We start from the raw sequence: 12931 nt of genomic DNA on the forward strand, positions 1-12931 counted from the left end.
GAAATACTCCGCATTTGGCCCGGCGCTGAGCGCAGCATTCATTATCATCATTCTACCGGGAATTGTATAATTATTATTTTCTGTTTATGTAGTAAACCATTGCCTGAACTACTTTGAGCTCTTTGAGGCTATGTTCACATCCAGATGTAGCAGAGTCAGGCTGGGTTCACACTATGTTTTTTTCATCTGTTTTTGAAAAAAAAAAGGATGAAAAACGGATGGAAAAAGTGATGCATTTGTCTTTGTCTAACAGGACCCTAAGGCTGGGTTCACACTACATTTTTTTCATCCCTTTTTTTCATAAATTTTTGCACACAAATGCATCTGTTTTTCCGTCCGTTTTTCATCTTTTTTTGCATCAATTTTGTTCCATTTTTCCATTGACTTCCATTATAAAAAAAAATGGATCAAAAGGCACCTTTTTTTTTAACGTGCACAAAAATAATGTCAGCTACATTTTTGTGTGTGTTTAAGAAAATGGATGTGTTTTGATTCTTTTTTTTTTTTTTTTTATAATGGAAGGCAATGGAAAAACGGATCAAAACGCATGCACACAAATGCATTCGTTTTTCCATCCATTTTTCCATATTTTTTTTCTTGCAAAAATGGATGAAAAAAATAAATAAATAAACGGATGAAAAAATGTAGTGTGAACCCAGCCTAAGGGCCCTTTTAGACAAAGTGATTTGTTACGAACGATTAACAATGATTTTATGATCAGCTCAAAAGATGTGATCAACAACATATCATTGCCTGCATACACACGGAAAGATTATCTCTTAAATTTGAACGATTTTTTGAACGATAATCTTTCTGTGTAATAGGGCCCTTAACAGTCATAGTGTGTTGACAAGAGACCCAAAAGTATCCAATGGTGTCCCCATCAACACCACCCGCCACCACCATCAGCATCACATTCAGCAAGTCAGAAGATTCATGGACAGTTCACTCGCTTATGGGACCGTGATATATTTAGGTCACCATACAGGCCACAGGGGTTGCCGTCCTCAAACTCCAACATCAGGTAAAAAATAGGCATACTGCAGATGTACAGTATATAGCATTTCTTACCTGTTAACCCCTTTTCTGAAACCACTACAAATCCATTTATTTTCTGGGGGTGGGGGTGGGGGGGTGTCTTAGTTCTGTAGTTCCTGGTTGAGTGGTTGCTCAATACTACAATTCCCAGAATGCATTACTTTTGCTTCCCCTCAGCTCTTTATCACCATCCTCATACCCTGCCTACTCCCCTCTTACAGCATTTCTGCCAGTTCCCGACCCAAAGCTTTTGGAGAACATGTAATTTCACTGCAGACTATTGCATAATCATTGAGGTTGCAGCACCTGCTGTATTCACTCCCTGTCCGCTCTTTCTGTAGCATCATTCATCACAAGGCAGCATGCTATAAACACTGCTCCCTCTCTCTAAATTTCAAATAAAGACCAAGAGGAGAGAGTGAACAGTTGGGGAGCTGGAGACAATATATATCTTGTAGTTTTTCTATTTTCAACATCCTGTCGGGGTGAATCACAAAAAAGCTTCTGAACCAGTACTATAAGTGGTGAAACTATATTAATAATTTATACAATATATCTTACAGTTCTTTGGTACTGGAATACCCCTATAAATTCAAGTCTTCCCAGTAGCTCCTAGAGCTCCTCTCCCCCAAATTTTCTGATTTACAGAACTGATATACATGGTACATCTTCCTGAACTTATTGACCAGTAGACTTCCTGTTACTTAACTCCCACCTTTATACTTTACATTGTTCTGACTCTTGCCAGACCCAGGTCTCCAGCAGGTTCTTAGGTACTTGTCATGGGACTTCCATAGTAGACAAAACCAGCATAACAGACCACAGCAGGTTCTCCAGACATCTCTTGTGGTTTTACCGCTTGGCTGTCTTTTGACCCCTAAACATTGCACTAAATCCTCTTTCTCCTACCAGTGAGTGTCTCAGTGCCATAGCATACTCTCCTACACTCTCTTCCTTGTCCTATGCTCTTACTGCCACCTCCTCTTGCAAAACTGCAGCCAAGGAAACAACTATTTCTACTGCCCAGCGACTGTGCAGGGCACGGCACACCACGGTCCAGCGGTCTTCTCTTCTGCTTCCTTCCGCCCCACTGACCGGAGAGCAGTTATGATCTGAGTTATGTTTCGTCTCATCGTATCCATTATCCTCTGGTTGAAGAAGCAGGAATTTCATCTCATGAAACACAATTTACCATTTTACTCAGTAATTCGCGACGCTCCTTCCTCCGGTTTATGAGACGGCAGAAAAAGTGTAATTTTTTGGAGCTGGTCTCGGCGTTTCAGGTTCATCTGTTTCATTTGACAGAGACTATGCAGGAATTTAATTGCTTTTCGTCTTGCGCCTTGTGATTGGGCCACACGCATTGTTCTCCAATTTACTCATTGAACTGTGGCTGTTGTTGATCGTGTTCTTTTCTGCTCCTTTAATGTTCTGTTTAATTCCCTTAACACTGACGGTGCTTTTAATATCCGGCGCGGGACTATAGCCGCAGCTTGGCTTATTAGGGTATTGGAGACGGAACTATAGCATCCTGCCATCTAATGGACTCCGCTACCTCTTGTACTTGTATTAAGACAAAGACAGGATGGCAGCCAATGACACTTTTTAAAGCACAATGGCTGATGACAAAAAAAACCTGCTGCGGAGAGTGATTATTCCCGTCGTGGAGGTACAGTGTCGCTCTAGAAAGGGATTTGCAACCTTTTACTCTGGTACAGGCTGTGATATGTCAAAAAGGATTGTCATAAGTGTTTTTCTCTATAGCATTGCTGCTCAGTACGCTTCTATGATACAAGGTCAGGGCAGGCTGCAGAGTGGTGCAACATTCAGCAGGGGGCGCTGCGTATACCAACACAGGGCTTCATGGTAAAATATACCTAAACTTTTGTTCAACTTCTGACAAGGCATAGCAGAAGTTGTGGTCAATGAGGGTCTGAGACCCTCCGTTCAATCGCTATAACAAAGGAACAAAGGGACAGACATCATTCGAGTCTCGTAGAGGTAAAAAGACACTGTCATAGCAACAAACTCCATTCTGAGAAAACCTGAACAGAAATAAATGGATAAAATGCTCAGTTGTTTGCTTCTCTGTCTCTTTGTTCTAGAAATTGGTGGAGGTCTCAGTAGCCGGATCCCATCGATCACAATGTACCTGCATTATCGGTCAAAGCTACAGCTCCTTGAACTGCCACTAGGGGGGAATGTTGGCAGAAGTCAGAATGGAAGTCACCCTTAGGGCCTGCGATATTGTACAGAAGCTGCCCCTTCATTGTCTGGGTGTAATAGCACAGTGCACCAAGCAGGGAGTAGCGGAATAATCCCAAGAGCGTTCAGGTGCCCATTGAAGTCAGTAGCAGTCTGCTGCCACCCCTCCTATTGTGATGTCCACTAGGGGTGTTACTATTATCCACACCCTTTGTAAAAGTCTGTACTTTTTGTAGTCCTATTGCAGGTGAAATGTTACTAGGGATGACCACTAGATGTCTCTGTATTATATAACTGAAGTGTGGAAGCTGCACAGCTGAAGTGTCTTAAAGGGTTATTGTATTTATGTATACCAGATTCTGTGATTCTGTGTATACCAGATTCCACCCAACCACAGCGCGTCTCACACGCTGGTTAGGAAGTTATTCCCTTGGGTGAGGGAAGAGTCTTAGTTGAGATTCTGTGGAGAAAGAACACAGCTCAGATAGCTCTCCACAGTGGTTTTGCCTGGGCTCTGGCGCCCTGCCAAGTCCCCCCTAACAAGTCGTAGTCTTAGTCAGTACCCCGCATGGGTAGGACGCAGGACAGGACCCGCTTACAAACTTCTTTTTTGAAGCAGCAACAAGTTGTGTGATGCAGTGCTAAACCCTTCAAGAGAGGACTAGCAAATAGATCATCTCAACCCACACCGAGGTCTAGGAGTAACTACAGTGCAGGACAGTATCCGCAAAAGAGCCAAAGAGCTAGGAACTGATCCGGGTGGAGCAAAGTTACTGAAAGTCTATGAACTCCATCTGGCAGCATGGGTGTAACCAGAAAATTCTGACCATTCCGCTCATCCCAAGTAACAAGGTCTGGGGCCTGTGCCACCCATAAGTACGGTTCAGCCAAAGCTAGTGGGCATAAGGTGTTGTGAAGACTATAGGAAAGGTCAAAACACAGACACAGGTACAGTACACTGGCACCACCACTACTACACTGAGTACAAAACCAATTGCTTCCAGCTTCATTGTCACTACGGTGCAGGTGTAGAACAGCTTATCGTCAGGGGATACAGCTGTCAGCAACCCACTGATCAACTATCGATAACCTATCCTAAAGACCACTGCTTTTAGAGCAGAGTGGTGGTCGGTAACCTAGTCAACAAGCTGTCAACAATGGTAGGGAAAGAGCGGCCATATAAGAAGGATACACTTTGCTAAATTAACGCATTTGCAAAAATATTTAACTTGTTGAGCCCTACACGTATAACTATATTAGGGTATATGGGAATACCCCTTTAACACATATGTATAGGGACCTGAGAAAAGTATAGGACAATCCTCAGAATAACCTGATATTTTATGCCAATATCTTATAAAACTACATAAAGCAAAACATAAAGTGTGTTCTTTATTCTACATCTGTTTCTAGAAGTAACAATAAAAAAATCACACTCACCGCAGAATAAAGCAGCTTTAATCTCCCTCCCGGTAAACCCTCTGCGGTGTTAGTTGGTGTATTACATTCTACAAAAGTTTCACGCTATTAGAGAGATGTTAATGTGGATAAATGGCGGCACTTTGCTGCGGGTCTCTTGCCTCCGCTGTATTTAAGTGCTCGCACTGTAGCTGAATAGAAATTCTCCCTGGTAGTGTTCTGCGCCAGAACACGGCGGCAAAAACGCTGGCAATGACGATAGAGGGATCACGAAGACTGCCGTATGCCATCGTAATCATCTATGTCTCATGTATAGGTGGATACCGACTTGTCAGCAAGACCAGATGTGGCTGATAAATACATTCAACATTCTTTTATGTATACACGTGAAGAAATGCGTTTTCAAAAAGACACCCATATATACAAGACTGCAGGATGTTATACTTGGCTTCCCATCTTAATACCAATGACCCCTTTCTAACCTAAGCCCATGTAACTCCTCCCAGCATTACCAATGCCCCTTTTCCCCAGTAAAGACACCACCACCATACTGGAAAAAGGCCATGTCGGCCATCTTTATTAACACTGACAGAACATCTCTCCAATAAACATATCCATAAATAGCATAAACATGTATATATAGCAGCATAACACCAAATCACAGTGTAAAGACTACTTGGAGACCCCACTTGCACTTTCGTGCCCACAAATCGTTTGCCCTCAGCCGCACTCACTGACCCAAAGGCTAACATCCCTCCTGTGATCGTATTGCCAGACAGGGCCTGTCATACTGTAGGTTAAGTCAGATGCATGTCTCATATTCATGCACCTTCTTTCCAATTTGCCTCCAAGCGACCCCCTTCTACCCCGCCTTGATACCATCTATCAGTCTACTCTTACATTGATTAAAGGGAGGGTGGGACTTTCTCCTTCCTGACGAGGGGGGCAATGATGTACTTCCTCCAGCCACTGCCTATATACCACCCTAAACCCCACCTCTCATGGGATCCTACCTCCTCATCGCTGAACTCTTAACCCCTTCTAGCCTTCCTTCCTTACAACCCAGCCTAGTACAGCCTGATTCACCTGAGTCAAGCCGCACTACACTGGGGCTGTGCCTCCACTCCATTGCTTTCCATATAGAGGCATATACACTCATACCGGTATATGCTGTAGATACTCACTTACAAAAAGAATGGGACTATAGTACCTCTGTGGGATTCTGTGTTTAAAATTATGACATTGATGTTTCTGTTGTTTTATTCTGCTTATTACAGAGCTACCGTATTTAATCCTGAGCCTAGACCACATCCATATCACATACGGGCTGGGTGTTAGGGGTATACCTTGGCATACTGGTCTAAATTTTTGGGGCTCCTTTTAGGCATGATTTCATTTACAGGAGCAGGAACTTCAGTATGTTGCTTACAGGAGTCCCTGCTCCTGTATGTGCCACTATACGCCTTGAAGCTCAGTTTATATTCACTGCCTTGGCTGCATTGTTTCGTACTTCAGGACAGCCACAGGCAGTCTCTTGGCCAAACCACCAAATGTTAAGTGGCAAGACATGGGGTGTGTGCAGTGACTCTACAGAAACAGGGAATTCTGTATTAAAAGGAGTCCCTGCTACTGAATGTACTAATTGTGGCTGATAGCATAAGGCATCATAGAAAGTATAACAGTAGCAGGGACTCCTGTCAAATAGATCCCTGCGAAACTGAGATACTGAGAAATCTTGACATTCAGTTAAGATTGTCTTGTATTCAACCCACAGAATGCCTATTGTAGAGCATGTCTGTGACCAATCACATGTAAGCAATGAGGCACCCAACCCTGTGAATGTGTCCAAGTATATAGTATTTACCTTGCCCTCAGCATACAGGAGCTGTCTTCAACAGCTCCTGTGATCAATTCCCAATAAAACAAATTCCCAAAAGTTCCGACAAATCCTAATTTTTGGAGTGAAACTGATTCTAAATGTACAAATCTGCTCATCTCTAGTCAATAGTAGGCTAGATTTTGTCCATTAAACTGATGTAGAGGTAAGTGGTTGCCAACATTGCCACATAATAACTACAACTAGCAAATGTTAATTGAGCCACATACAGTCATTTTTCCATATGACTATGTATGCCTCCCCGCTCAGTGTACAGGAACAGGGACACCTGCCTTTTTCGTAGGAGTCCCTGCTTCTCTTTGAATCCGAATTGGCTATCAGATCAGAACTGAATATGACGGCCATTTGGTGCATTTCCTAAAGATATGTTGTTTTTGTGCCGGACCTAAAAGCAGAGGCAAAATGGACTGAATGTAGTCACTATCAGACTTTGTGTTATGGGGGGCAAGGGGGGGGGGATGTCTTACTTTCATAGGTGCTCGAGTCGATCCGAACCCAAACCTTCGGCATTTGATTAGCGGTGGCTGCTGAAGTTGGATAAAGCCCTAAGGCTATGTGGAAAACATGGATATAGTCATTGGTTGTATCCATGTTCTCCAGACAACCTTAGAGCTTTATCCAAGTTCAGCAGCCCCAGCTTATCAAATGCTGAACGTTCGGGTTCGGATGGACTCGAACTCGAACCCAGTTAGCTCATCTCTAGTGGCTATGCTACCAAGCAAAGCGAATATCTACGGGGAAAAAGCGGGTTCCATTGTGAAAACGTTCAATCCAATGGACTCCTTCACTAAGCAACTCCAATACCGCCAACCTCTTATTTGCATTAAGAAGAAAGGTCTTCATTCTATATAACACTTGGATAATTGATCCCCTCCCCCGCAGTATCGTTCTAATGATAGGTCCTATAAAGAACATCTAATTTCTAAATCATAAAAATCACTCTGCACAATGCACCAAGCATTCCTTCAAATCTACAAATAAAAGAGAGTTATGTCTGTATCTAGGGTAATTTTTACAGCTGAAGGAACATATAATGAATGGGTATAAAAGAACATTATATTACTCAGCCATTGTTCCCTCGAATACCTCACCTGGAGGATAATAACCACACACAAATAAGAAAGGAACAGCAAATTCTTTTATCCTCTGATTGTTGTTTTCATGCAAAGATCTGCGTTGAGTGGTTTGTGCGGTTTGTTTCTTTTATTCCCTTCTAAATTCTGGATAATTAAGAATGTGGTTGTCACCGGGGGCTCTGGTCATTTTAAGTGCTTTACTTCTGTCTCTGAAGAAAGGGAGACCTATGGCTCAGAGCTGAAGACACGACTCCAGCAAAAAGTCTCAAATTTAAAGGAGCCTTGTGCATGGGAGCACCCAAGCTCTGGACTATATGACACCCCAGGGATGATTCTAACCTTACTGCAGCATCAAACTAAATGGTGACCCCTGTATTTAAAGGGAGCGGTCAGCTAGGCTGCTAAGGGACAACCAGAAAGGGTGCGGGGAGGACACGGGCAGTGAGCGCTGGACTTGCCCCACACAGCTATCCCTACCTACTTGCCACAAAACAGCACTAGGTGACTGTCAGCAACCGGGCAATGTCGCCTAACCTGCGCCTAAGGTAAAACACGAAACAGAGAAAAGATGGGCAAAACACTAAGTGATGGTCGTACAGGGCGGGGGTTAAATCTAACAGATTGTACAAAAAAATCTAACGTTGTACAAAGTCAGGAGGTAGACGGAGGTACAAGATCTGAGATCAGAATAACCAGATATAGAATTACAGAGATATAGGGTACACTTAGTATTACCTCAGCCACAAATGAGCACTAACACACACACACACACACACACACACACACCCTCACTCACACACTCCATTAGCACACACATTCCACTAACACACACACACACACACACACACAAACACACTCACTCCATTAGCACACACATTCCACTAACACACACACACACTCCCTCACTCACACACTCCATTAGCACACACATTCCACTAACACACACACACACACACACACTTACTCACACCCTCACTCACACACTCCATTAGCACACACATTCCACTAACACACACACACAAACACACTCACTCCATTAGCACACACATTTCACTAACACACACACACACTCACTCCATTAGCACACACATTCCACTAACACACACACACACACAGACACACACAAACACACTCACTCCATTAGCACACACATTCCACTAACACACACACACTCTCACACACTCCATTAGCAAACACACACAAATACATATATATACTCACCCACACAGCAGTAGCAGTGGAGGATGACATTGCCTCTCAGCAAGGATCAGACTGCTCATCTCTCCCCGAGGGGGGGGGGGGGGTGTTGCACTTCTCCCCTCTCCTGATTGGCTTCGGACGTCATGTGACATCAGTCAGAAGCTTTTCCTTAGCTCCGGAGCCAAGCAGAAGAGAGGAGGAGAGCAGGTCCTGCCGCTGCGGGGCTGGAGCCCTCAGCAGCTGCGGGGCAGAGCGGGGATGGGATTCTGCCGCGGGTGAGACCAGGTGGAGGGATTTTTACATTGCGCCCCCTGTAATTCAGCAGGAGATGGCGCCCTAGGCCATCGCCTATCCTGGCCTACCCTTTGTCCCGGCCCTGCTTGTGACAAGTGAACTCTGCCTATCCTGTCCTACTACCTATTGCCTAAGACAACAAACTCCACCTGCCTTCTCCTACGGTACCTTATCAGTCACTGCTTTGAGAGACTATGCTATAGGTTGCATCCTAGAAGGATCAGTACAGCAAAGTTTGGACTTTACATTCCAGTGCATTCCAAAACCTTAGTAACCCAGTGGTTTCTCAGATAGGCCTTACATAACTTTACTATGTTCCTTTCATATAGCAGTCCCATTGTTTGGAGGACACTGGTAAAGTGAGTTAGAGGCTGTCTCAATAACTTTGTATACTAAATCCCATCCATCTGGTGCAGACTCATCTGGCATTGACCGTGTTACTTGCCGCACTTGGTAGGATGTAATACAGATACATCTGCGCGACCAATAGAGAAACCACTTGGTGATGTCGGTTCTTTCTCCCTCTTTTTTATGGTATTTATTTTTCATATGGAAAGTTTCAAGCGAGAATGCAACGCAGCTGATTCTGAACAACATCAGAATGTTCCTTTTAAATACCCGACATAAAAAGCAGCGATGTCATAAAATAATATGGCTGATTGCTACGGGCAGATGGTGATGGATTGCAGATGCAAGTTAACGTTTTAATAATACTAAAAGCAGGAACATTGCTGGAAACTACTGTATCATAACACTGATACTTCATTTAATGTCCGACTATATCTGCTCTAATCTACTGACTTCAAATGCCGGAGGAGGAAACGGCTTTCACTTATTGCAGAAGACGCAGGTGAGGAAATATATGTTTGGGCAATGACGTGATCGAGGGAAGATCAGGGTCGTAAAATGTGTTCAATGCCAAGGGACCAGATTCAATTACGACCTCATTGCCAATAGATGCATCTGGTAGGATGTGATAGACAGGTGGGTACATAGAGGTGCAGGGCCAAAAGCAAAATAGCCCCCCCCCCCTCCTGATGCTTGACCATGGAATCAACCATCCAGGAAGGTTGGTTCATCTTCTCCGCCATCTTCCATATCAGAGTAGAAGAGAAGGATGGTTTGGGCCGTAGACTGGTCACCTCCCATTATGATGGATGTGAAGAGGAGGAACTTGACCATGGCTCCATTGGATGAGTGTGATCACAAGGGCCTGATTTTTAATTCACGATACTAGTCCTGTGTCTCCTCCTTCAGCCAATATGTAAATCAGCCCATCCAATGTTAAAGCGAATGTACTTGATGGTACATTCGCTTTAAGTTACACATAAATAGAATGGCGCTGGTGGGGGGAAGCCGGTGCCGTGATCCTTTTTTTGAACCGTGGCCCAGTTCCCGCACACAGCGTCACTCTTTTATCGATCATCGGCTTGGGCTGAAGCAGTGGAGGCAGACTAGCCCGCCCCTAATGTGAGGAAACCCCCGCCTCTCTATGACGCAGCTCCATTGATTGTAATGGAGCCACATCACAGAGGGATGGGGCTTTACTCTCACTGGGGTCAGGCTGGCCTGTCTCCAGTGCTTCAGGCAGTGTTGGTGCCTGGGAATAGACTGGCGTCAGTTTTTTTTTAAAAAAAGGACCGCAGCACCGGCTTCCCCATGCTGACACCCTTCTATTCATGTGCAACACTCAAAATGAAGGTACCTTATGGTACATTGGCTTTAAGCAAGTCCCTCTTCCCTCCTCCACTATCCTGGCCCTGCAACTCCTCCTTTAACTGTTTTGACTTTTTTTTTTTTTTTTTTTAATAATAAAAGTCAGTCCCAAGTGCCCTGTGGGTGGAGTCAGCAAGTCCCTTCTCTCTACTAGGTAAAAAGAGTCAAAGGAGGAGATGTAGGTTAGGATAGTGGCAGAGTAGGAGTAGGGACTTGCTAAGAGTGGACCTGTCTAATGGGCACTGGTGTCTGATTTACATATTATTACAAGAAATTGTCTGGTGTTAACTTCGCCAGCACTGAAGCTACAAAGAGGTGATCAATCAAGTCAAAGCAGGAGATGCAGAGCTAGGGTAACGGAGGAGAGATCAGGCCCTTCTTGCAACCAGGCTCATCCAGTAAAGCAATGGTAAAGCTCCTCCTCCTCACATTCTTGTTAAGGTATGATCAGCTGCTGTATGTCCTGCAGGAAGTGGTGTATTCTTTCCAGTCTGACACAGTGCTCTCTGCTGCCACCTCTGCCCATGTCAGGAACTGTCCAGAGCAGTTGCAGATCCCCATAGAAAACCTCTCCTGCTCTGGACAGTTCCTGACATGGGCAGAGGTGGCAGCAGAGAGCACTGTGTCAGACTGGAGAGAATACATCACTTCCTGCAGGACCTACAGCTGATAAGTACAGGAAGACTTGTTATTTTTAAATAGAAATAATTTACAAATCTGTATAACTTTCTGACACCAGTTGACTTGAAAGAACAAAATTTCACCAGAATTCTCCTTTAAAGGTAAGAATATTGCGAAGTAGTGGGAAAACTAAAATGGGGTGCAGTTTAAATATTACTGATAACAGAACTTAGCATCACCTATAGAAGAAACTATAGATGGACTATAGGTCATGGTAACTGCTTATCTCTTCTCCACCGCACTTTCTGCACAATGACCTCTGCATGCGTCACTGAGCATGCCCACAAAACTCTCCCATAGAAGTCAATGAGCCATATTTTGATTTTGCTTTCTGATGCCTCTATAAGATTTTCCGGCTGAGCAGTTCTGTGTAGTGTTTCTTGAAACGCTGCAAACTGCTAGATTGCCTTTGCTTAGATTGTGTTTTTTTGTTTCTGGTACATTGGCTCGTAGAAGACTGTAAAATCTGCAGTCTATGTGCTATAACCTAATAGGTATCATGCTTTAAGTGGCAGATTAAATTAACATTGTCTCTCTAATTGTATCAGCAATGACGGTCATGAAATCTCGGAGCGGGTGCTAAGGTCTGCAGCACAGCGCAGGTCTGCAGCAAATCCCCGGGTTTGGTTTTCAACTTAGTAATGTGTATTGATGGGGCAATAAAATGGAAGCACTGGCACTCAAAAGCCCTTCTGTGCACTTTATGTGTCTTTTATAATTTAACATATCTTCTGTTGGGCTTTATTTTCTCTTTTTCAGGCGTAAGACAAACTCCAAATAAAGCGGTAGGAAACACAGAGTTGGCTGGGAGGATGTGACTGCTCTCCTCGCTCCGGCATTCACAGCAAAGATGGAAGAAACCGTTACTTAAGATTCAGGAAATCCTTAAATAATACATCCAGCCAAGTAGATAAGAATTCCAATTTGCTGTTTAAATTTTTTTTTTTATTACTCCAAGATATTTTGTGGGATTCCTTCCTGACAGGAAATAGAGAATAGAAGAACTACAAAATATGTATTGTCTCCAGCTCCCTGGCTCCTCCCTCTTTTCTGGGACAACTCATCATCATCTGATGTCACAGGAAACTTGGTTGGATCTTGTCTCTTGGATATTGAACTCTAGCCCCGCCCCCTGATTGATGGCACAGTCTGTGAGCAGCCCCCCCCCCCCCCCACATCACCATGTCCTGGTCATACACACACACACACATATATACACACACATTTAGGGAGAATAAGCATGCTGCCTTGTGCTGTCGTGCTGAATGATGCTAAAGAAGCAGACAGGGAGTGAATACAGCAGGTGCTGCAATCTCACTTTGCAATAGTTTGCAGTGAAATGAGATGTTCTGCAACAGCTTTGGGCAGGGAATTGGTGGGAGTGCTGTGGGAGGGTAGTATGCTG

This window comes from Dendropsophus ebraccatus, chromosome 7 (genome assembly GCF_027789765.1).
Source record: "Dendropsophus ebraccatus isolate aDenEbr1 chromosome 7, aDenEbr1.pat, whole genome shotgun sequence".
In the NCBI taxonomy this organism is placed as follows: domain Eukaryota; kingdom Metazoa; phylum Chordata; class Amphibia; order Anura; family Hylidae; genus Dendropsophus; species Dendropsophus ebraccatus.